Here is a 22,631-nt window from a genome sequence, read left to right on the forward strand (position 1 = left end):
CATAGTCCATGAGGATTACAGCTGATAGAGGGACTTCTGAAAGGTGCTGGTAGCCATACAAAAAGGATAGAGACCATGAAAAAGGATAGTTAACCACTCTCTGGCTTTTGAGCTTCATCCCATAAGTCAATGTCTGTTTCCATGTCTTTGGCCAAAGGAAGCAAGAAAATACAAATGTCCCATGCGTCCAAAAAGAGAATGAGAAAAAAACTGATAAACAGAACTGATGACTGCCAAAATCTGTCCTTCTGATTACCAAATATTTGGTTCATTCTCATTCTTGCATGCAAAACATATTTAACCCTATCCCAGAGAAACAAGCCAAAAATTCCAAGATTACAGCATTAAGCTCAAAGACTATGATCTTGAGATATTGCACAGTGGTTTCTTCATCATTCATCATCACTCCATTCAGAAAGAAGAAAGTGAAGAACACACAAGAGATGTTGGTCCATGACAAGTCCAAAGTTCTGGACAGATATTTTGAGAATTGCTACCTTAAAGGTGAGGAATATTCCTTAATTCCTTGGGCCTTGGTTCCCTCCTTGTACATTGTTGTCTGTGGTTCTTGGCTTTGTCTTTTGGAAGATTTTTTCTTTTCCATTACACTTTTTGGTCACATATAAAATAGGTATCAGGAAATATGTTCTCCCTGGGAAGTTAGCAGCTTTCTCAGCCTACTTCTTGCCCATGGACAATAAGCGTTATTGTCTGCAAAAGCTGCTAATTCCAAAGGTCATTTTAAGTCTTGAACTTTTGTAGGCTTGTGATTTCTTTAGCAGTGCAAAATTTTTAAGAACTTAGCCTCTTATCTGTTTTATTCCGGTAATTTTCATGTACAAAACTATACCTAATAGCTCTTTTCTGACGGAAATCTTATATTTGCTAGATTGCTTTGGTTTCTTGACACTCCTCCCAATTATTGTCTTTATTGCTGGCACCTTTTGAATATCGGTTTTCTCCAGAAAATCCACAACTGAAATCTCTTTTCTCCTAGCCTTTTTGTCTGATTGAAAGATTGAAAGTACTCTCTAGGTATCAAGTTGATCCATCAAATGGTTTTAACCACAGGTATCCCTTGTAACAATTATGCTAATTACCCATTTTTATCTTTTACTGTTTGAATTGAGAAGCAATCATATAAGTCTTTGAGGTTTTTTCTTGTTTTTTTTTAACATTTTTATTTTTATTTTTTTTCCTGCTTGTAAATATTTTCAGAGAAACATAGTCATTCTTACAGTGGCTTGCCAAACACAACAAATACATGCTAGTCAGTTCCACATATTTTAGGTTTTGTTAGTGCAACACCCAAAATTCTAGGTACCAATTCTTATGTCAGTCAGGGCAGGATAGGTTATGCTACAGTAACAAATACTCCCAGATCTCAGTGGCTAAAACAAAGAGAAGGGAGACTTTTTCCTTTTGCATGAGCAGGGCCATTGCAAATTATCAGGGATAGCCCATCCATTGCTGTCATTCAGATCCCAACAAGATGAAACAATTACCATCTCAGAAGTTGCTGGCCACTATGCAAGGCTTAAAGAGAGAGCATGCTCAATTATATATCAGCTTTTAAAGCACCTACTCAGAAGTAACATGTATCACATAGGCCACTGCAAGACACATGATCACACCTCACTTCAAGAGGGTTGGGAATGAAACATTACCGTATATGCCCCAAAAGATAACTGGATATACTTAATAAAGAGCACTAAAAATCACAGTAAAGAGTTTGAATAGAACGACTTAGTGACTTAATAAGTGATAAAGTAACCCAGCAAATCAAAGAAAGAAATTTATTTCCTATCACTAACTTATATACAGAGAGTTCTTAGATTATAAGCATTACACAAAATCAAGAAAATGTAAAGGAACAGCCTCCTAACAGTTTCCACTCAAAGGAGGTAAATCAAATCAATATTCTATTTTAACAAAAATAATTTTTTCACTCTCACATCTGCTAATTACCAGAGGACAGAGTTTAATCTGAAGACGTTTATCAGATGAAATAATTTCGAGTTTAGACATCTCTTTTTCTTATATTAGTTCCAAATGTCATATCTCAGCAGGTTCTATAGCCTCTTGAAATAATGTAAGCTAAAGAAAAAAATTGAAGACGGACTTAGCTCAGAAGAGAAATTAGTGCTTTGCTTAGGCATAACCTTCAGCAAGTCACTTATTACTTGCTAAGCTTTCCTATTCATAAACGTTTGACACCCACATATACAGCAAGGATGCTGGAAGGGTTAGTGAGATAACATTTGAGAAGTGCCCTGAACTCCTAAACACCAAGGTGTTAGAGCCAATAGGAGAAATCATTTTTTCAAATAAGACTCAATAAATTAATCTCTTGTTCCTCTACTAAAAATATTAACAGGAGCTACAAAATGCCACAGTTTAGCAGAATTAGCAGATTGTTTCTTAACATACCTCAACCGCATAATCAGTACAATTATGTTCCATTATCCAGCCTTTCCTCAAGCTGTTCAGTACCTAAAAGCTCTTCAAGCTTTACTATTCACAAGCTGAATATGGGCCATCAATTTTTCCTTCTGTGCTACTTCCAGTCACATCAGCCTAAAGAGATCTTCAAAGAAGTAGTCATTCTCATCAACAACTCATTACCGCACATAGTCTGAAAGGCCAACGGGACTGTGTTTACAGTACTCCAAACAAGGGTGGACAGGAGAAGGGAGATGTGCCACAGAACTTCATAAGGAGTATCAATGCCCACCTGGTTTCACCTTAAATTTTCTTCTCTCAGTTTGATTGCCCACTCACTGTATTCTCCTTGGTCCCTTTATTAAAGACTCATTCTGTCACACTTGCCTTAGTGCCTAGAGTAACTAATTAAGATCTTATTCATTAATCATACACCAATGTATTCATAACTACAATTCTTTTTCTGTTTAAAAGGCAGTTTTTTCCTCAAGCTGTTAAGATTAAATTAGGAAGAATTTTACTATTTCTTTTTTTTTTTTTTTTTTTAATTTTTTATTGGATTATAGGTTTTGGGGTATATGAGCAGAGCATGCAAGACAGTTGTGTAGGTACACACATGGCAGTGTGCTTTGCTTTTCTTCTCCCCTTAGAATTTTACTATTTCATATGATTACTCAAATTCCAAGTCTTCCATACCAAGTATAATAGAATTTCCCATTATGTGATTTGGTTTTGGAATATGATTTGTGGAATATCCATCATAATATTAATATATATCTACCAATGAGTTACTAATGTATAAAGACTAAAAATATGACCAAATGTTTTTCACATCAAAATTAATAATATATTTTCATTGAAATATACTTTATAATGAATCTCAAGGTTATCTTTATGAAGCTATCACTACATCATGGATGGACATAGTAGATCAATTTTGTTAGTGGCCCCAATTAATGAATTTCCTATATCAATACATTTTTCTTATAGTTTTCTAGTTTCCTCCTACTCTGGCTCTGGGTAAAGCCGTGTGACTTGCCTTGTCCAATTAAACAGTAATGAAATTGACACTAGCAAAGGCTGGAAAAAATACTTGCACATTTTTGCTTCTTCTTGGTCTTCTGCCTTCACTATGTGAATGTTCCAAGGTTAGCCTGCTGGGGGATGGTACACGTGGAGAGGAGCAGAGTCAAATCCATTTTCCCAGCTAATGCCTCAGACATGTTAGAGAACACATCACCTAGCTGACCTGGCAGAAGACAGCCTTATCAATGCCAGTTCACATCAGCAGAACTACCAGTCAACACACAGACACTTGAATAAAAATAAATATTTACTATTGTATACCACGTAGGCTTTGAGGCTGTTTGTTACACAGCATTTTTGTTGCAATAGATAACTAATACATTGAAGTATTGTTTAATAGAGATTGAGGTTAACAGAATGCCAGACAATAGAGTTCACAATACCCCAAATTAGTCTTGAAATCTATCATTACCAAATTCTCCTGTGCAATTACATGGTAATAAATTATGAAACTTCTGGGGGAAAAATATTAATTTAGAATGTTCTTTAAGTTACATTTTACAATATTGTGCAGACATATATTGCTTCAGAAATCATTTAACTTTCTTCTTTTTTTTTTCTCCTAAACAAACAGAAATAAGCACAGCGAGGAGGACAATTGAAAGAATGAGAAGAACCTTAACGCAAAATTGTTCAAAATTAAATGCTGATGGTAGCTATGCCTTCAGACCATTGCACTTCAGCTGAGAACCTGCACCCTGGATCTGGCCAGAAATGGGAACGGCTATAAAGTGGTTCCTAGAAAACTTCTGACAGCCTTCCTGAGATTGAAGAACCGCCCTACTTTAGAGATGGTTGACCACACTCTATCTTGTACCGAGGCTCCTTAAACAACAGGATTCCACACAGTACTCAGAATCATTGTCATTCAGAAGCTCTAAATAAAACATTCTAACACCAAATTACCAAATACTCAATGGTTATCCGTGGAGCCATGGAGCGTAATGTACCACACAAGTTTAGCACCCTGCCAAACCACATTAATGACTTGAATTTAGCAGTCGCCAACTTTTCTTGGATTTTGAACTGTAAATGCCTATAAACTTGAGTTGTACCTTGGGATTTTAGCTGTCTCAAATATCTTCTTAACCAGGAGCTACAATGACTTGGAAGTTCATTTCTTTTGTAAGTAAGATAAATGACGTAATTGCTCTGTCCTTCTCATTCGCATGGTAATGAAGCCCCCCCTCAAGAATCTCAAAGTCCCCTCTACTCACTGGCTCCACTGATAATCTTGCATTAAAGTTTATTCTCCTCTGTACAATTCACTGATATAAGCTTACTTATCCCTGTGAAGAAGTCAGTATTACTATCTTTACTTTATATTCTGAGGAACCAAGACCAAAATTATAAAGTACTTCTTACCCCTGAAATGAAGTAAAAGCACCTCCAAGAAAGACATTTGGACCTTGCACCTCCCAGCTATGAACAACATGATGTTCACTGATGAGAAAACAGGACAATAAGCAATACCAATATGCCATTCTCAAGTGGAAAGAAAGCATTATTTCTGTACTAGAGGTACACATCTGATAAACAATTGTGATCAGCCCCCCAGTTAATTATTTCTACACTTTTTAGTTTTCAAGAAAACATAATTTTTTCCTTCTCCTCTCTTCTTTCCCTGTTTCTCCTGTAACCAGCTCTTTCTCCAATAGTATCAGATAGAAAATAAGAGTTCCAACTGTAATTCAGAACTTTAGATAAGGAAATTCATTACTGAAAAATCTACTCAAATGGGTCCCACCACTTCATTTCAAGCTTTATAAAGAAATACTCAAAGACTATAGAGAAACTGTGCAAGGATTTTTTTCTAAAGATGAACTGCCTAAACTTCACTGATTCTGAATATCTTAAATCATTTTTGAGATAATTAAGAGATTTGGGGATAAATCATTTTAAAGAATAATGTGAATTATATAATACACAAATTTTGAATATGTAAATTAACATGCCTTGTTTTTGGGAAAAGTTAATGCATAGAATAAAGATGAAAAGTGAAGAAGAAAAATATTTAAGGAACTTTTTGTGTATGCCCATTTGAATTCATCACGTTTGTAAGGCACTGTGATTTTGCTATTCTTACCAAAAAAGTTTTATATATGCTCATTTTAAAATTAAACCATTTGATTATGTTTTAGATACTCTTTCAATATGGCATCTTCTTTTGGGGACAGATTTGACAAACAACATGTAACTCTAACTTTTATCAATATATTCCAAGAAAGATTCCCTGTCACGTGCTGATGGTGACTGTATTTTATTTTCCAAATAGCATTCTTCTACTATAATGGAAAACATAGGTGTTACTGTGCTTTGAATTTTCTTTGTAGTTCATCTGACATAAAGATAAGGTTTTTTTTAATTTTTAATTTTGGGAAGCACATAGTAAATATATATATTTATGGATTACATGAGATATTTTGATATAGATATGCAATGTGTAATAATCACATCAGGGTAAATGGGAGATCTATACCCTCAAACATTTATCTTTGTGTTACAAAAGAATCCATCGTGTTAAGTGAAATAAGCCAGGCACAGAAAGACAAACTTCACATGTTCTCACTTATTTGTGGGAGCTAAAAATTAAAACAATTGAACTCAGGAAGATAGAGAGTGGAAGGATGATAACCAGAGGCTGGGAAGATAAGTTTTAATTCTTAACAATCTTAGACACAACTCAAGTTTTCCAGCCTCATCAGGGGTTTGCATTCCAAACCTGCCATGCCTTGGAGCATTCCCAAACCTTTCACAATTTCATGAGTGATTTATACTACTGATAAGTTCTCCCTGATTACAACAATCCACAGTGGAGTAATTTGGGAACTAGATGCTTGGTCTAATTATTTGGAATACATTTTTGCTTAATAGCAATAGGAGCATTGGAGCTTCTTAAAGGTTTCTATGATTAAGATCAATTCAGAAATCATAATTTGTACCCCTTCCCCCAACAACTGGAACACAGCCCAGCCACTCCCAAAACCAGGCTTTCTAAAGACACAACATGCATTTTGATTTTGTTTTTCAGAGCATGTTCCCAATTTTCACTTTCAATAGGAATATTTTTAGAGATCATTGAAAGCAAAATGCCTTGAAAATGTCTTCAAAACTTCTAAGTTTCTTTCCAAATGTCATGATTTTTGGAAAAGACCACACCAAGTGGTAAAGAGATGGACAAGACTGCAAACACTTCTAAAATCTCTTTGGAGTTATTCCATGTACCGCATTATATATGAACTGAGAAATGAAACATCTGTGACTAATACAAAATTGAGTCTGTCTTAAATTATAATTAACAGCAATGAGAAAATGTTGCCTGTTCACTTCTTCAGAGAATCAAGTCATCTTTTTACCATTAAAAAGCTTGAGTCAATGATTATTATTTGTGTAATTGCTCTGCCCAGTGCTTTTCAAAATTGCAACTCAAGACTCACAACAGAATAAGAACAATGAGGACTCTTACCACAATTTAATAAGGTCCTCAAAAAATTAGTTTTCAGAAGACTTTAAGCCCTCCACAATATTTAATCTGCAAGACCTCCTTTTGGCCCCATATCAAATATTCATACCATCTTTTTCTTTGGACCAAATACCGTGTTGATAGAACTTAAGCTTTTAGCTTTAGAAAATATATAGTACTAATTTTCTTTTGAAAAAAATTCCAAGAGAATATAACAAAGGAGGAGAAAATAAATTAAGTTTCTTTAGGGACCCATGCTGAAGCCTCTATATTGTGCTCATGGAAGAAAACGTGTACCTCTAGTACATCAATACTTTATCACAGATACGGCACCCGACACCCCAGGCCTCCCAAGACTACTTGAAAAAATCTGGTCTACATCTGTCTTGCAGACATCCTTGCATCTTAGGGCCCATCATTACTCCTCTAGCTTTATAGTTGTAATTCACTCCTCAACCTAGTTCCAGTCTCATGTTACATTCTGCAGGTTCTTTGACAATTGACGATCTTGCTCTTCCCTCTGAATTCCTATAGTAGCCCTCTGATCTCACCTGCATTCATTTGGCAAATACTGCCTTGTGCTATTGGTTACCTTCTTAAATGGGTGGGTCCCATAGTGCTACAATTCGACATAAAGCTACTCGAAGGCAGGGTATTAGCCTATTTTTAATAGAAACAGCAATTCTTTGTAACTGTTAAAAAAAAGACATTGAAAAACCATAAAATGAATTTTCAAATTTCAAATCCCTTATGTACTCATTTATACTTGAATTTCAAAATAATTCTGTAAAATAGGCCAGGATAGTCTTTTAATATTCATATTGTACAGATATGGGAAATGGGATACAGAAATATTTAGTGATAAAGCTAACAGTACCCTAGTTGAGATTAGAAACTAGGTCTAGTGTTCTTTTTGCTACCAACAGTTCCACATTTTTCATATGACAATATCTTTCAAATATTTAAAAATTCAAAGACACCAAAAATAATTGTAGTTGTACCGAATTTATCATCTACCTAACCTCTAGTACTTACCTTCTAGCTTTGAAGACCCCTCTAATATCCAATCAAGTTTGCTCTGCCTATCATATCTCACCTAACCCCCAAGCCCTCACAATACTCAGTCCCCAGCTCTGCTTCTTCCTGGCATACCCTCTCCCCTGACACCTAGAATTCCTGTGATGTAAATCTTAGCTTCACTCCAAGAAACAACCTCCTTCTCCATGTCCACCTACATCTTGACATTCTAGACTGCTGTGTTGCCTGTCCCTGGGAAAATGGATTCCTGTATATGCTGTAAAAGAGCTGATTCTCTGTGTATCAGGCATCAAAATATATACAGCAATATATTAGAAACTGGGGTCCCTCAAGGAGTTTACCAGTTTCAAAGAACACAGATACCTCTGAGACAACTTTAATTTAAAATGCTATTCAGATAAATGCTTTGACACTTTCTCTCTGTTCCTCCGTGTTTAATCACTTTCTCTTTTTTATCTCTATTGCATCCTCTGCTCTTTTAAAGGTTTCATTTGACCTGGGTCTTGAAGCACATGAAAAGTGTTGATAGACATGAAATTGGGCAAAGGCTAAGAAGAATAAGGAGAAATGTGCTCTGTCTGGTTTAGGGATTAAGGTCTGGAGTCAGGGAGACCTGAGTTCTGATTCTGGAACTAACTAGTTGTGTGTTTTTTGGCAAGTTGCTTAACCTATTTAAACCTAAGTTTCTTTATGTATATAATGGGCATAATACAATTACTTCTCTTATTATTATGAGTTCTAAGTGAGATAGAGCATCTAAGGGATTTAACACATATTTAATAACCAAAATATATTGGATGGTGAGTACACAGATCTGACTAGAATATAATTAAATAACTAACTGAAGAAGCCAGACATTATGGACATCTTTGAGATAAGTGGGATGGGAAAAAGATATCTCTCTGGTAAATGGGCCTCTTGGAAGTTGTTTTCTAGTTGGTGTCAACACAAGAAAGTAAGGAATCCTTAAAAGTTGGTACTAGAACTCAGTCTCATCCACACTGAAAAAAGCAAAGGAAAAAGGTATACCAGGAGTCAAGTGTTCTGTCATCCTTGCACTTCAAGCATGAGATAATTTGTGTGACAGTGCTTTGAATACTATCAGGTATAAGGCAGTGGCCAGTGATGTTTCTCAGGCCTGTGAAACAGACACAATATAGTCTGTACCAGTCTCTGTGGCATGAACTAATTGACTGGCTGATTATTACCCAAAATCAGGTTTACCTGACTTCAACTCTTTTCCCATTAATGCTCCCCTAAAATATTTATTCTTTTCAATATATCAGATTTAAAATATCAACTCTGGCGCCAAGTATTAAGATATTCACATTAAAATCACTGGCTTAAAGTTTAATTGTATTGATTTGATTTTTAGAGGCAGCACTCACAAAAAATATTAGCTATGCTATGCTGCAATGCAACATTGACTCAAATAGGGATTGAACATAAAACCTACCCTGCAATAATGCAATCTGTAAACCCACAGAGGCGAAGACAAGCATAATCTAGGCTGATTCTCACCTCATCCTCTGCTGATTCTGTCTCTCTTTCACTATCTCTATAGTCATCTGTTAAAGGGCCCACAAGCAATGTAGGGTGGAAGGAGGGTGCTGTATAGACTGAGGAACTGAGGGATCAGTCCAGATGGGAAAGCATCATCAACTTTTGATCACGTTGTCTGAGGAAGGTAGCAGTAATGGAAAGTATGCAGGTTTAAGAAACAAATAAAAACAGCTGGGCGCGGTGGCTCAGGCCTGTAATCCCAGCACTTCGGGAGGCCGAGGCGGGTGGATCACGAGGTCAATAGATCAAGACCATCCTGGTCAACATGGTGAAACCCCGTCTCTACTAAAAATACAAAAACTTAGCTGGGCATGGTGGCGCGTGCCTGTAATCCCAGCTACTCAGGAGGCTAAGGCAGGAGAATTGCCTGAACCCAGGAGGCGGAGGTTGCGGTGAGCCGAGATCGCGCCATTGCACTCCAGCCTGGGTAAACAAGAGCGAAACTCCGTCTCAAAAAAAAAAAAATTGAAACAAATAAAAACAAGTATGTATATACACTATACGTCCAAGTTTGGTCAGTAGCATTGACTCAGCTATATAATTACAAGAAAACCACTTAACTGCATCTCGAATTTTTACAACCAAAAAATGGAGATAATCTGCAAAGTTGACAGAACTAAGTTTGGGAGCCACACTGAACAAAGTTCAAACCTTGGATCCTCTGCTTGCTCACTGTAGAAGCCTCGACAAATCATATTATGTTTGAACTGATACTTCCTCCTGAAATTAGGGAAATAATTTTTGTCTCAACAGGGCTATAGCAAGGATTAAATGAGATAATGTGGTAAAGGCATTGTACAGAAGATATTCAATACATGGGGTTTTTTTTCCTTCCTATTTAAAGGGCTGTTATGGAAATCCAATTACAGTAAAAATGAATATATTTGAAAAAATGTTGAAGATCTATGCAAGTATAAAGCATTATTGTTATGATTTTTATCCTTCAATTCAATTTTTTCACTCTTATCCAGATACTGGTGTTCTTTTTAAAAACATGTTTGTGGATAAAAGACAAGCTGAGAGGAATAGAGTTTAAGAAAAGTGAAGCAGACAGTGGACAGCTAATCTGGCTTTGTTCGTTTCCTGCTTTGTGGTACTTGGTAAGTCAGCAAATAAAACCAATCAGTTCCAATTAACTTTTCTGAAAGTAAAGAACTAAAAATAAAAGAGCAAGTTATATGTGTATTTTTTAAAACCTTCTCAGTTCTGTAAAAGCCAAAGAAAATTGTGCAGTTAAAAAAAGTACAGTGACAGTACTAACAAAATACTAATTGCTACCTGAAACAACACTCATAAGATACACTAGTGACTGGGAAAGACCTAGATCCCCGTTTCTGTGGGTATAACTAACAGTTTACTCATCCAAATGCTATTTGCAAGGATACCCCAAGGAGTGCTGCTGTGTGGTTACCAAAAACAAAACAGAAAAGCAGATTGCTGCTGTGTGGTTACAAAAAAAAGGCAGATTTCCAAGGGCTGCACCCTAAATTCAGCAATAATGTCACCTCCAAAAATAGCAACAAAAAAGCAGGGACTTAAATCTACTCATCGTGTGAAGCTATCAATTAATAAAGCTGACATATCAGCAGCTACCAGAAATTGCCTCAATGCCACTGGTGGAATAACTATTCTTAGAAAGACACACATATAAAGGGAAAATCCATAACTGGACACAACCCTGGAAATGTAAGGAAATAGGCTGGAAGTCAGGACACTCAATTTAACTGCAGAAAACACTTCTCAAGCCTCAAGGTTTAAGACACAATTAATCCATTCCTTACTTTTGTAAAAAAAATTTACTCCTTCAAACCAGAATTCTCCAGGATTGATCTCTTATAAGTCTAGTTTCATAAGCAGCTCTTCAGAGTCCTGCTCACTCTCATGGAAATTCATGCTTCCTTATAAACATAGATGGAACTAGCATGTGTCTAGCTTTTAAAAGTCTTAAAATATAGGAAACAATATAAAATAGATATTTTAAGCTTAACATCCAACAGTCTCTCCTTTCTGTCAGCTTACCCCATCAATTTCTTCTCTTCACCCATAGTTGCTCTTAGTTTGCTGAGCAACCTATGTCTTAAAATCCAAACACATAGACTAGTGTGCCCATTTTAATACCCATGTCTCAAACAGGAATACTTCACATATGTTATTAAACCTGACAATTTCTTGTCTACTAATTGTAGTTTAGGTGGATTCCAAATTGCTAAAGTTATAGTTAATAAACAAGAGCTTACTAGCTGAAAAGGGAAAAAATACAATTGGTGAGCTTCTGCTACACTACTGTATATTATAATTCTCTTCACTATGGAAATTTTCATCTCTTTGACATTTGGGAAAGGGGTAAGAGCCATGCTAATTTTTTGAAGTTCACACCTTCTAGCAAAACCATCCACATCATTTTGGTGTGCAGAGATTTTATTTCTAATCTTTCTGTGCAAAATGCTTTGTTAAATCCTGATGACAACTTTTATGCATAATGCATAAAATAAACTTTGCCAAAATCTGAGGCACTCTTAAAAGCATGTAAAACCCCTTTAGAAGCAAAATGACACATTACAGAGTATGTAGTGCAGTATACTTGGAAAACTACACTGCAAGGTTGACGGAAAGCATTGTGCTCCATGTCATTAACTTCCAAATATCTAATATGTATAGTTACCTTGGTTTACTTGCATTCAAAATTGCATGCTATTTCTTATAAGATTCTTCATATATTGATGCCTAGTTTATGTAGTACATAAATTCAGTTCTGTCTTCAACACTTCTGGGAATCTTCACACTTTAAAAAGACCAGATACTTATTTTATATAACTGAGAAAATCTTGTCACTGACCAAAAAAATAATTTTAAAAATGTTTTTGTGTGTATATAAATTAATAGCTCTATACATGTGCCTATTATTTGATAAATCATAGAGGTAACCCCAGTTCAAATCTTATAACTCTTTTTGCTTAGTTAAAACCATAAAAATAGAGACCAGAAAGGAATAAGACTTAGAATTCAAAAGTAGGTGCTATAAATCCTGCCATGCAAGAGCCAAATAAATAAATAAATAAATAAATATCAGAATAATAACAATGTATCACTAGCCAGTGTCACCACGATGATTTGCTTTACTCCTCTAATCTTTACCGTATCTAAGCTGACTATAATAAATGAATAATTGCCTTGGATACAGAGCAGTTAATTGAAAAACCACACCAAGTATAAAACCAAGAAATCATAACACAAAATACAAGGTTACATCAGTGTTTAGGAACTTGTCTGTGTCAATATTTTTAAGGTTCAGCGTAAATGATACTGTTTACTATCATATATCATAGACCATCATGAATTATGTTAGATGTCCCGTGAATATTAATGGTCTTAAGTTACAAGATATTTCATCAGCACACATCCAGGTGTAAAATTCTGATGGAGTTTGGCTTCCTCATGAAAGAAAATGGTGCAGCGATCTAAGTGAGCTTTATCTTGAAAGCCAAGTTTCAGGGCAGGCCCTATTCAGAAGGCATGTGCCAATTTGACAAAGTGTGGGCATTCCTTTGACTGTGGAAGGTGTGGCCTCTAGCTCATAGGCAGATTGTTTTTCAAAGTTCCCCTTTGGGTATTCATTTACCATTGTGTGTACAAAACAATTCAAATCCTAAGAGGGGGGTGTATATTAGAATGCAGAAACAAAAACTGCATTGTTGATTTCAAGCAGTGTTTTCCTGGGAGAGCACACATTTGTGTAGCCATTCCACAGTGGACAGAATAATTTCAAAAATTAGTTTAATGAAAACAAGGGCACAAAGACGAGTGGTTAATTATTTGGGCCAGTGAAAAATGTCCTTTCTGGAAAATCTTTGAAAACCTATAGCACTTGAATTTGCATGAAAGTTGTATTCTATGAATATTTCTTTATTGAAAATAAAGCACTTCAGGCTCAGTTCAATAATAACAGCTTACAGGAGAGTAATTGAAGTTATCCAATTCTCTTCCCATTGAAAATGACCTACAGTATATACACACAGAGATGCAGAAAAAAAAATCTGTCATGCAATTTTATCGAGACTGAAGTAAAAAGGAATTGGGGTTAGGCACTGTGTGAGCATTTAATGCACACCAAATGATGATATGGTCGGGAAAAATTATCCTTTTTTCCTTTAAGTTCCTTTTCCAAATTCTCATCTTGTTCCACCCCCTGCTGAGCTCCTATTGACTTCAAAGAGAGGTCCATGGGGGTCCTGAGCAAGATGAGAATTTGGCCCTGCATGCATAATTTTTGTGCTCCCTTATTCATAACATACACAATAAGTATGGGATTTGAAAAGGCTCTAACAGAGGCTGATAATGGCTCCTGCACGATCACGTATCTTCTTAGTATACTGAACGATATCACCAATTGTACCAGTGGAAACACTGAAAACTCTGAGGAAAAGGCCGTGCCAAGTCTTTATTATTATTCCCATCTATCATCATTACTCATGCCAATAATAACAATATTTATGTAGTATTAGAATCACAATCTCATTACTGTAACTTTTATAAGACTACAGGCATATCTGAATCTTTGTAATCAGGAGGCCACACAGAATTCTAAAATCTTCTCCCAGGAAATCTCACCATTTCAGTGTACAAGAAGACATCATGTGGACCAGCACACCACAGCAATAACATGAAATTACAGCAGACAATGACGAAGAAATAATAGGTGGGTAAAGCTACTTTTTAGAATACTAGTAGGGAAGACAAAGTCACTCTATTCCAGGGCTGCAAATGACACAGTCTGTTAGAAGGAAAGTTAAGAAGAGATAATGCTGGGGTGGGTCTGGGGGTTGAACCAGTAAACTACTCTAGCATTGTGAGAAAAATAACGTGTTGGTGAAGGTAGTTAGGTAACAATGTTAGCTAACAACATAATGGAATCTGACCATCTTGAGAAGCAAGAAAAGATATCATGACATTTGGTTGATTATTCACAAATGGCAACATTCAGTCACATTCAAACAAATGAGGAGCAGGTAAAGATAAATCAGCCTCCCTAGTATGCATCTTGGTCCATCATTATATTATCCTATAAAGTTTCTACCTATATATGTAGTGACTCTAGTAGTGCCTTATTATCACTGTCCAAATGAATAATTCTCAAACCATGATAACTTCCTATCATGTATCCTGTACTATGAAAGACAGCTATGACTATGAAATAGCTGAGCAACTCATTTAATTACATAATTTTTAGATAGTCATCATTTTCAACATTTCTTGATATTCAGGATTTTTTTTATTGTACTTTAATTTCTGGGGTACATGTGCAGATCGTGCAGGTTTGTTACATAGGTATACACGTGCCATGGTGGTGGTATGCCGCATCCATCACCCTATCATCTACATTAGGTATTTCTCCTAATGCTTTCCCTCTCCAATCCCCCTACCCCCTGCTATTCCTCCTTAGCACCCCACCCCCCAGACCACAGTGTGTGATGTTCCCCTCCCTGTGTCCATGTGTTCCTTGTTCAACACCCACTTATGAGTGAGAACATGCAGTATTTGGTTTTCTGTTCTTGTGTCAGTTTGCTGAGAATGATGGTTTCTGATTTCATCCATGTCCCTAAAAAGAACATGAACTCATCCTTTTTTATGGCTGCATAGTATTCCATGGTGTATATCTGCCACATTTTCTTTATCCAGTCTATTATTGATGGGCATTTGGGTTGGTTCCAAGTCCTTGCTATTGTGAACAGTGCTGCAATAAACATACATGTGCATGTGTCTTTATAATAAAAGGATTTATAATCCTTTCGTTATATGCCCACTAATGGGACTGCTGGGTAAGATGGTTTTTCTAGTTCTAGATCCTTGAGGAATCACCACACTGTCTTCCACAAAGGTTGAATTAATTTCCACTCCCACCAACAGTGTAAAAGCATTCTTATTTCTCTACTTCCTCTCCAGCATCTGTTGTCTCCTGATTTTTTAATGATTGCCATTGATATTCAGGATTTTTTAAAGCAACTGATATCTCATTCTACATAAGGTGCATTTGTAACTTTGATGGGTAGCAAGGTGCTATCCTTTATTTATAGAGAATGCCTACAATGTACAGAAGATAATCAACGAAGGTTTTAAAATGATGTCACATCTATGAAACACATTGTTTTCTTTAAAAAGCAGTTTCACAGGTATTATTTTAATCTTCTCAACAATACTGTGGGTCAGTAGAAAAGAAAATAGAACCCTTGATCACCAAGGAAGTTTCCAACAGACCTCTTTGCCCTAACAGATATGCCACTTAATTAAGAATTAGACATATTTCTTCATTTGTCACTAACTATACTTTCCTGGATATGTTGCATTATCCACAGCATGTGACCTTTCTCTCAGCTTTGAGCATTACTATTATCACATACATAGGCAAAAGAAAAAAAAATAAGTCACCATTGGAGGTGTTGGGTCAGTAGTATGCATACCTCACTTTCACTTCTTTGAAATGAATATTATGTAGACACAACGTTATCTTTTGTTCTAGTTATACGATTCAATGATGCCTGCTTCTAGGTACTAAACAGGGAAAATGAGGTTTGCTCTCTGACCTTTTGTTTTTTTTTTTTTTTTTTTCATGAAATCCTTCAACTTGTGGCTCTCTGTGCCCCAGCACCTAAGTACTTAGTACATAATAGGTGACTGATAAATTCATTGTAAAATGAATTGATCAATGAATGGAAGATGCATTTATTGTGTGTAGAAACACTCTTTTAAAACAATTACTTGAATCATTTGCCTTTAAGAAGTTTCTCTCAACTTGAAGCCAATTTAAAATGTTAGGCTCAATGATTTTGTGTGTGTGTATGTGTGTGTGTGTGTGTGTGTGCGCGCGCACACATGTGCACACCTGGGACACCACTGTTAGCATTTAAACCTGGACCCAACCAGGCAAATTTAAGACATAGACACAGAATTATAACCCAGGGTTTCCCTGGTATGCCAGGAGAAAAGTTTCATTTTAGAGGCCTTTTCTCCTTGTCTTTCTATCTTTTTTGGAACCCACAACAAAGCACAACATACAGACGAACATCACATGTAGATGGATAAAGCACGTGGCATGCAACTGTCTCACAGTCTCACAGCCTTAAGTAGTAGAAGATTATCCCTTTAACGAGGATAATTTTATTTTTCACTAGATATCTATCAAAGGAAAGATTACCACACAGCAGCTGGAACACTGGAACCTACATAATGTATTGCACATTTTAATTATGTTGGATAAAACACTCTTTCTATGGATATCAATTATACTAATGACTCATATAATACTCTCATGTGCCTACGGGATATGTATTGTCACCTCTCTTTTGTCATAAAAATAGTTAGTGGCTCTGGATCCACACTGAAGTAGTTGCTTTCATTTTTATATAATGAATGAGTAACACTGTAAAAAAAGACATTTTATCCCATATTAGTTTAACAGAGTGAAGAGATTTCACATATGACAGTGCTAAATATACTCTTAAGCTGCTAATAAAGCCAAAGCCTGCAGGGAAAAATTCAAATGATGAGCAATGCCAGAAGTTTGTATTTCTGAAACTAAAGCAAAAATGTTCCACTTAGGTATAATTTCTAAATATCTTAAAAAGGAACAGGGATTTTTTTTTTTCTGAGATGGAGTCTCACTCTGTCACCCAGGTTGGAGTGCAGTGACACAATCTTGCAACCTCCACCTCCCAGGTTCAAGTGATTCTCCTGCATCAGCCTCCCAAGTAGCTAGGACTACAGGTATGTACCACCATGCCTGGCTAATTTAAAAATTTTTTTTGTAGTAGAGACAGGGTTTCACCATATTGGACAGACTGTTCTCGAACTCCTGACCTCATGATCTGCCTGTCTCGCCTCCTAAACTGCTGGGATTTGAGGCATGAGCCATCGTGCCTGGCCTAGGAACAGGGATTTCTAATAATTTCATTTCCAATAAATCTCCCTAGTCAATTTGGAATAATTTTATTTGCAATAAATCTCCTCAGTCAGCCTAAGCGATGAGCACATTTTTTTTCTTTTCCCAGAGTTCGTGTTATGGAGGAAACTTCTTTGAATGCATCCTTAAAATTAATCATGACAGCAGAAGGTATGATTCATAGCCAAACTACTGCATGCTTCCTTTTCGTCAACAGAACAAGAATTTCTGCTAGAATGGTTGAAGATTATTCACCTATAAATAAATGAACACGTGACCAAATCCTCAGGTTGTGTTCTAGAAATGCTGCAACAGAGGGCCCATCAGTGCACCATTCTTCAGAGTACCTGCTAGCAAGGCTAGAGTTAAAGCTTTATGAGAATTTCCATTATAAACTTCTAGTTTCCAAGTTTAATAAATCAGTCATAAAAATGTGCTCAAAGCTGAAACTTGGCAAAGCAATTTAAAGAAAAGAAAAAAACTTCTGCCTGGTCATTTTTAAGTTACACAAGTATAGAAAGATAAAGCTAGGAGTCTCAGAAGCATTCCCCCTACAAATAGTTTTGAAGGCACATGATTTTAATTATATAGAAAATCGGTCAAGTGATTGGTCCACGTAGAGTCAGAATATTTGGGGTGGTTGGAAGAAAAAGGTAAAAATAATGAAGTTATTTAAATTCCACCTAGAAGCTTTTAGATGTGCATTTTGAATACCATATTCTCTTCAGTTCACCAGAGTTTTTGAAAAAAAAAAAAAAAAGAGCACTGGATCATCGCCTGCTTCTTTTTTTGTTCACCTAAATATGATATCCATCTGAAAAGATCATGGAAAATTCTTTCTAATTTAAGTACTGACATTTATAAGGTATGTATACATTTAATTATTTATGTAGCAAAAATGGAATTACCTATATTCATAGAAGTTCCTGGTTTCTCTGATTTATCTTTACAAAAATAGCTTCTATTCTTTTGTGGGTTAACTCATTTAAATAGGTCAATAGATCCATTTGAACATTAAATCTTCAAGTACATATTGAATGTTTCTTGAACTCTATTAATATAATCAAATAGAATATTTTTAGCTGGTCATGTGTCCTGTCCAAGTCTGATGGCCATGGGAAGCCCTGATGATTTTTTGCCTCGGCAGCCCAAACCTTAATTTAAAAGCAAAGACTAAGAAACCATTTTTGAGGCAAAAGTCATTGTAACTTAAATTTCTTCCTTTTCCCCAAAATGGAGACACTAATTCCTTGGTATTTACAGACTGATTTTTTACTATTTAGGATGTATCCTGAAGGTTCATGAAGTTCTTATTTTAAAATGTTTGTCCACGGCTGGGCGCAGTGGCTCAAGCCTGTAATCCCAGCACTTTGGGAGGCCAAGCCGGGCAGATGGCTTGAGTGCAGAAGTTCAAAAACAGCCTGGTCAAGATGGCGAAACCCATCTCTACCAAAGATACAAAAAATTACCTGGGCATGATGGCACATGTCTGTGGTCCCAGCTACTCAGGAGGCTGAGGTGAGAGGATCACCTGAGCTTGGGAAGTCGAGTCTGCAGTAAGCCAAGATCACGCCTCAGCACTCTAGCCTGGGTGACAGAATGGGACCCTGTCTCAAAATAAATAAATAATAAAATGTTTGCTCATGTGCATTCTGAAACTGATATGTAGGAAGTACGACTTAGTGAGCAAGCCTAGCCACTTGCTCAGAATCCTCATCCTAACTTAGCTATTTCCTAATCATGTTTTTGAATCCAGTAAAAATGTCTTTGTTTTCTTTGCACCCTTTAAAAGAAAGGTAACTGGTGATGAAAGTGACATAGACTAAAAATAAATCACTATTTGTCATAAAACAAAGGAGTAATATAATGTAGTGTTTCTTGTCTCTGAAACTGTACTGACTGGGTTCAAATCCCTGATTCATTCATTTTCTATTTGTGTGACTCTGGTCAGATTACTTAATTACTCTAATAATGGTCAATTTACTCTTCTGAAAAAGGAGTGAAAAAATAAGAACATGTCCTCATAAAGTTTCTGTGAAAAATTAAATGATTTTCAGCACTTTTGAGAGTATCTGACATAGTGCCCAGTGTAATGTTAATATTATGACTACCATCACCAGCATCATCATCAAGAAGTTATAGACATGAATATTAGGAATACTCTTGAGTATCTCAAGATAATCTTTTATACTCAGTATTCATTGTATATTAAAAAAATATTAAAGGATGCTATGATTCATATGATCTCTGACCTTAAAAATCTTTTTCTCAAGGTGGAAAATATAGGCTGGGCACAGTGGGTCATGCTTGTAATCCCAGCACTTTGGGAGGCTAAGGTGGATACCTGAAGTCAGGAGTTTGAGACCAGCCTGGTCCAACATGGTGAAACCCTGTCTCTACTTAAAATACAAAAATTAGCTGAGCATGGTGGTACACACCCATAATTCCAGCTACTCAAGAGGCTGAGGCAGGAGAATTGCTTGAACCTGGGAGGCAGAGGTTGCAGTGAGCTGAGATGGTGCCACTGCACTCTAGCCTGGGTGACAAAGTGAGATTCCATCTCAAAAAAAAAAAGATGAAATATATATATATATACACACACACACACGAATACTGTGATTAAACCCACCCTGTTTTGTCTGCCTGCCCCAAGGTGAGTCATTAATGTCCATTCCCATTCTCCTTCTCAGACTCTGGCCTGATTTTTGGCTTATCTAGTTCCTGAACACTAATGTACATGAAGATAAAAATTACACTAGCAGCCTCAGTTCCTCAGTTTTCTGGGACATAAAATAGGTTATCCACCTAGCAATATATTGATCTATTCTTGACTCCCTTGTGACCTTGGCCTCTGCATGGCCTATCCCACATAATACATAATGCCTTCAAGAATAATGGCTCTACATATTCACTCTTCACCTCAAAGCTGCAACTCTTCTGCTTTCTTTCTTCTACTGGCTTAGTTCTCAGGATTCAACTTTCACATTTACCTCTCCTCCCTAGTCCTTATCTGTTGCCTTATCTAACAGGGATCCCAACAGAACCCAAACCCAATTATGGTAAAGTAGAGAGAGCTCCTACGTCTCTATCTTTGCTTTATAATCCTCCTCTGTATTAGTCCATTTTCACACTACTGATAAAGACATACCCTAAACTGGGGAAGTTACAAAAGAAAAAGGTTTCATTGGACTTACAGTTCCATGTGGCTAAGGAGCCTCACAGTCATGGCGGAAGGCAAGGAGGAACAAGTCACCTCTTACATGGATGGCAGCAGGCAAAGAGAGAGCAAACTTGAACAGGAGAATTCCTCTTTATAAAGCCATCAAATCTCATGAGACTTATTCATTTATTCACTATCATGAGAACAGTATGGAGGAAACTGCCTCCATGATTCAACTATCTCCCAGGAGTCCCTCTTACAATGTGGGAATTATGGGAGGACAATTCAAGATGAGATTTGGGTGGGGACACAGAGCCAAACCTTATCATCCTCCTAAGTTATTCCATTCTTAGACCCATTAGCTGAGTCAAGTATACAAATCTCTGCAAAATTAACATCTGTTTCCAGCTACTGCATTTCTATTGCTTTGTCTGCAAGATATGGAATTCCTATTACTAGTCTTTTTCAGAATCATTATGACTGAGCCCTCTTGGTCACTTGCCTAGTCATCCCACAACACTTCCAGAGTCTGTCTCTGTAACTTCTTCCCCATCTATACCTCTGGTAGCCCCAAATAACTCCCACCAAAGACATCCCAAGATTTTACAGCTCCTATCCTTTATGTCAAATAATTTCTAGTCCATCTCCTTTTCTCAGTTCCTTTTTCCTATTCATGCTCCCTCCCACTCAACTCATTCCAGACAGAACTTTTGAGCACAACTGCCTTTCTTGCTATTCATGCTCCAACTCACTCAACCCATTCAAGTCAAAACTTTCAAGTACCACTTCCCCTTTGCCAATGAAGCCAAGGTTTCATGTCCACCCACTAGTCAACAGCAGGGACAGTTCAATTTACATTAGCTTAGTCATTAAACATCTTTTTCAATGACTTGGATAAAAATTCAGAAATCATATTCATCAAATTGGTATATGACACAAAGTTGGCAGTAATCACTAATATGTTGGATGATAGAATTAAGATTGTAAAGAATCTGACAGATGAAAATGATAGGTTGAAACTATCATGGTGATCAAATCACATTTGTAATACTGGGTTTAGTTCTGGGCAAGAACAAATTAAATTACATCCAAAAAACAATTACAATTATGAGATATAATAATGTAAATAAAGATCCCCATATATGTGGAAAGACTAAAATATCTGAGATTACTTTTTCTCAGATAAAGACTGAGGAATCAAACCATTTTTATATACTATGAAGGCTCTAACTTGGAAGAGTGACTGTTCTTATTCTGCATACTTCCAAAAAGTTTGACAAGGACCAGTGAATATAAATTATAAGTAGATTTCAAATCATTGAAAGTAATTTTTTTCAAATAATCAGGACTTCCTAAAAAAGAGACAGTTACCCTCATGGAGTGCTGAGTTCCCCATTTTCTCATCTTAATCTCTGTATACCTTCTTTAAGAAAAGCCAGTGACCCTCATATATTTTCTATGCTGATTTCTTTCCTGACCTCTAGATCAAATTGCAGCTGGATTTCCAAAAGGTTCTTTAAAGCAGATTCACTATCTGAACACCCCAACATGTTCCTATTTTGCACTGACTATTGCACTCCCCAGCCACCTAAGACAGAAATTTGAAGTGCCCCATTTCTCCCTATTCTTGTTAATGATAATGATGATGGTGATGATAATAGCAACTACTTTCCATTTAGTTGTTACTATCTAGAATCTATGTGCCAAATTTTACATAACATCCTTTTATAATCTTTACAGTAACCTTGTAGTGTGTGCATTATTCTCATTTAATAGAGGAAGCTGAGACTTATGAGGGTAAACAACAGGGCCTGAATTTGTATTCGAGGCATCTAACTCTAAAGGCAATATGATTACCCCATCTACTACACCACCTTTCCTATTAGTTACCTATTATACCTCAGAAAGTACCTCACTGCAGCCTTCTCATGTGGGCTCTGGCTCTT

At 36.4% G+C, this 22,631-nt stretch overlaps 2 long non-coding RNA genes across 2 annotated transcripts in view; both read right to left on the reverse strand.

Moving 5' to 3' along the window:
• The window catches only part of LOC118143011 (uncharacterized), a 337,708-nt gene that overhangs the window by 244,164 nt on the left and 70,913 nt on the right, over nt 1-22,631 (reverse strand). The gene's annotated exons all lie outside the window — the stretch shown is intronic.
• LOC144577039 (uncharacterized) overlaps nt 3,281-22,631 on the reverse strand; it is a 39,373-nt gene continuing 20,022 nt past the window's right edge. Inside the window, exon 3 of the long non-coding RNA XR_013520240.1 lies at nt 3,281-12,374. This is a non-coding gene — a long non-coding RNA (uncharacterized LOC144577039). The remainder of the gene's footprint in view (nt 12,375-22,631) is intronic.

The sequence above is a fragment of the Callithrix jacchus genome, chromosome 7 (assembly GCF_049354715.1).
Source record: "Callithrix jacchus isolate 240 chromosome 7, calJac240_pri, whole genome shotgun sequence".
In the NCBI taxonomy this organism is placed as follows: Eukaryota; Metazoa; Chordata; class Mammalia; order Primates; family Cebidae; genus Callithrix; species Callithrix jacchus.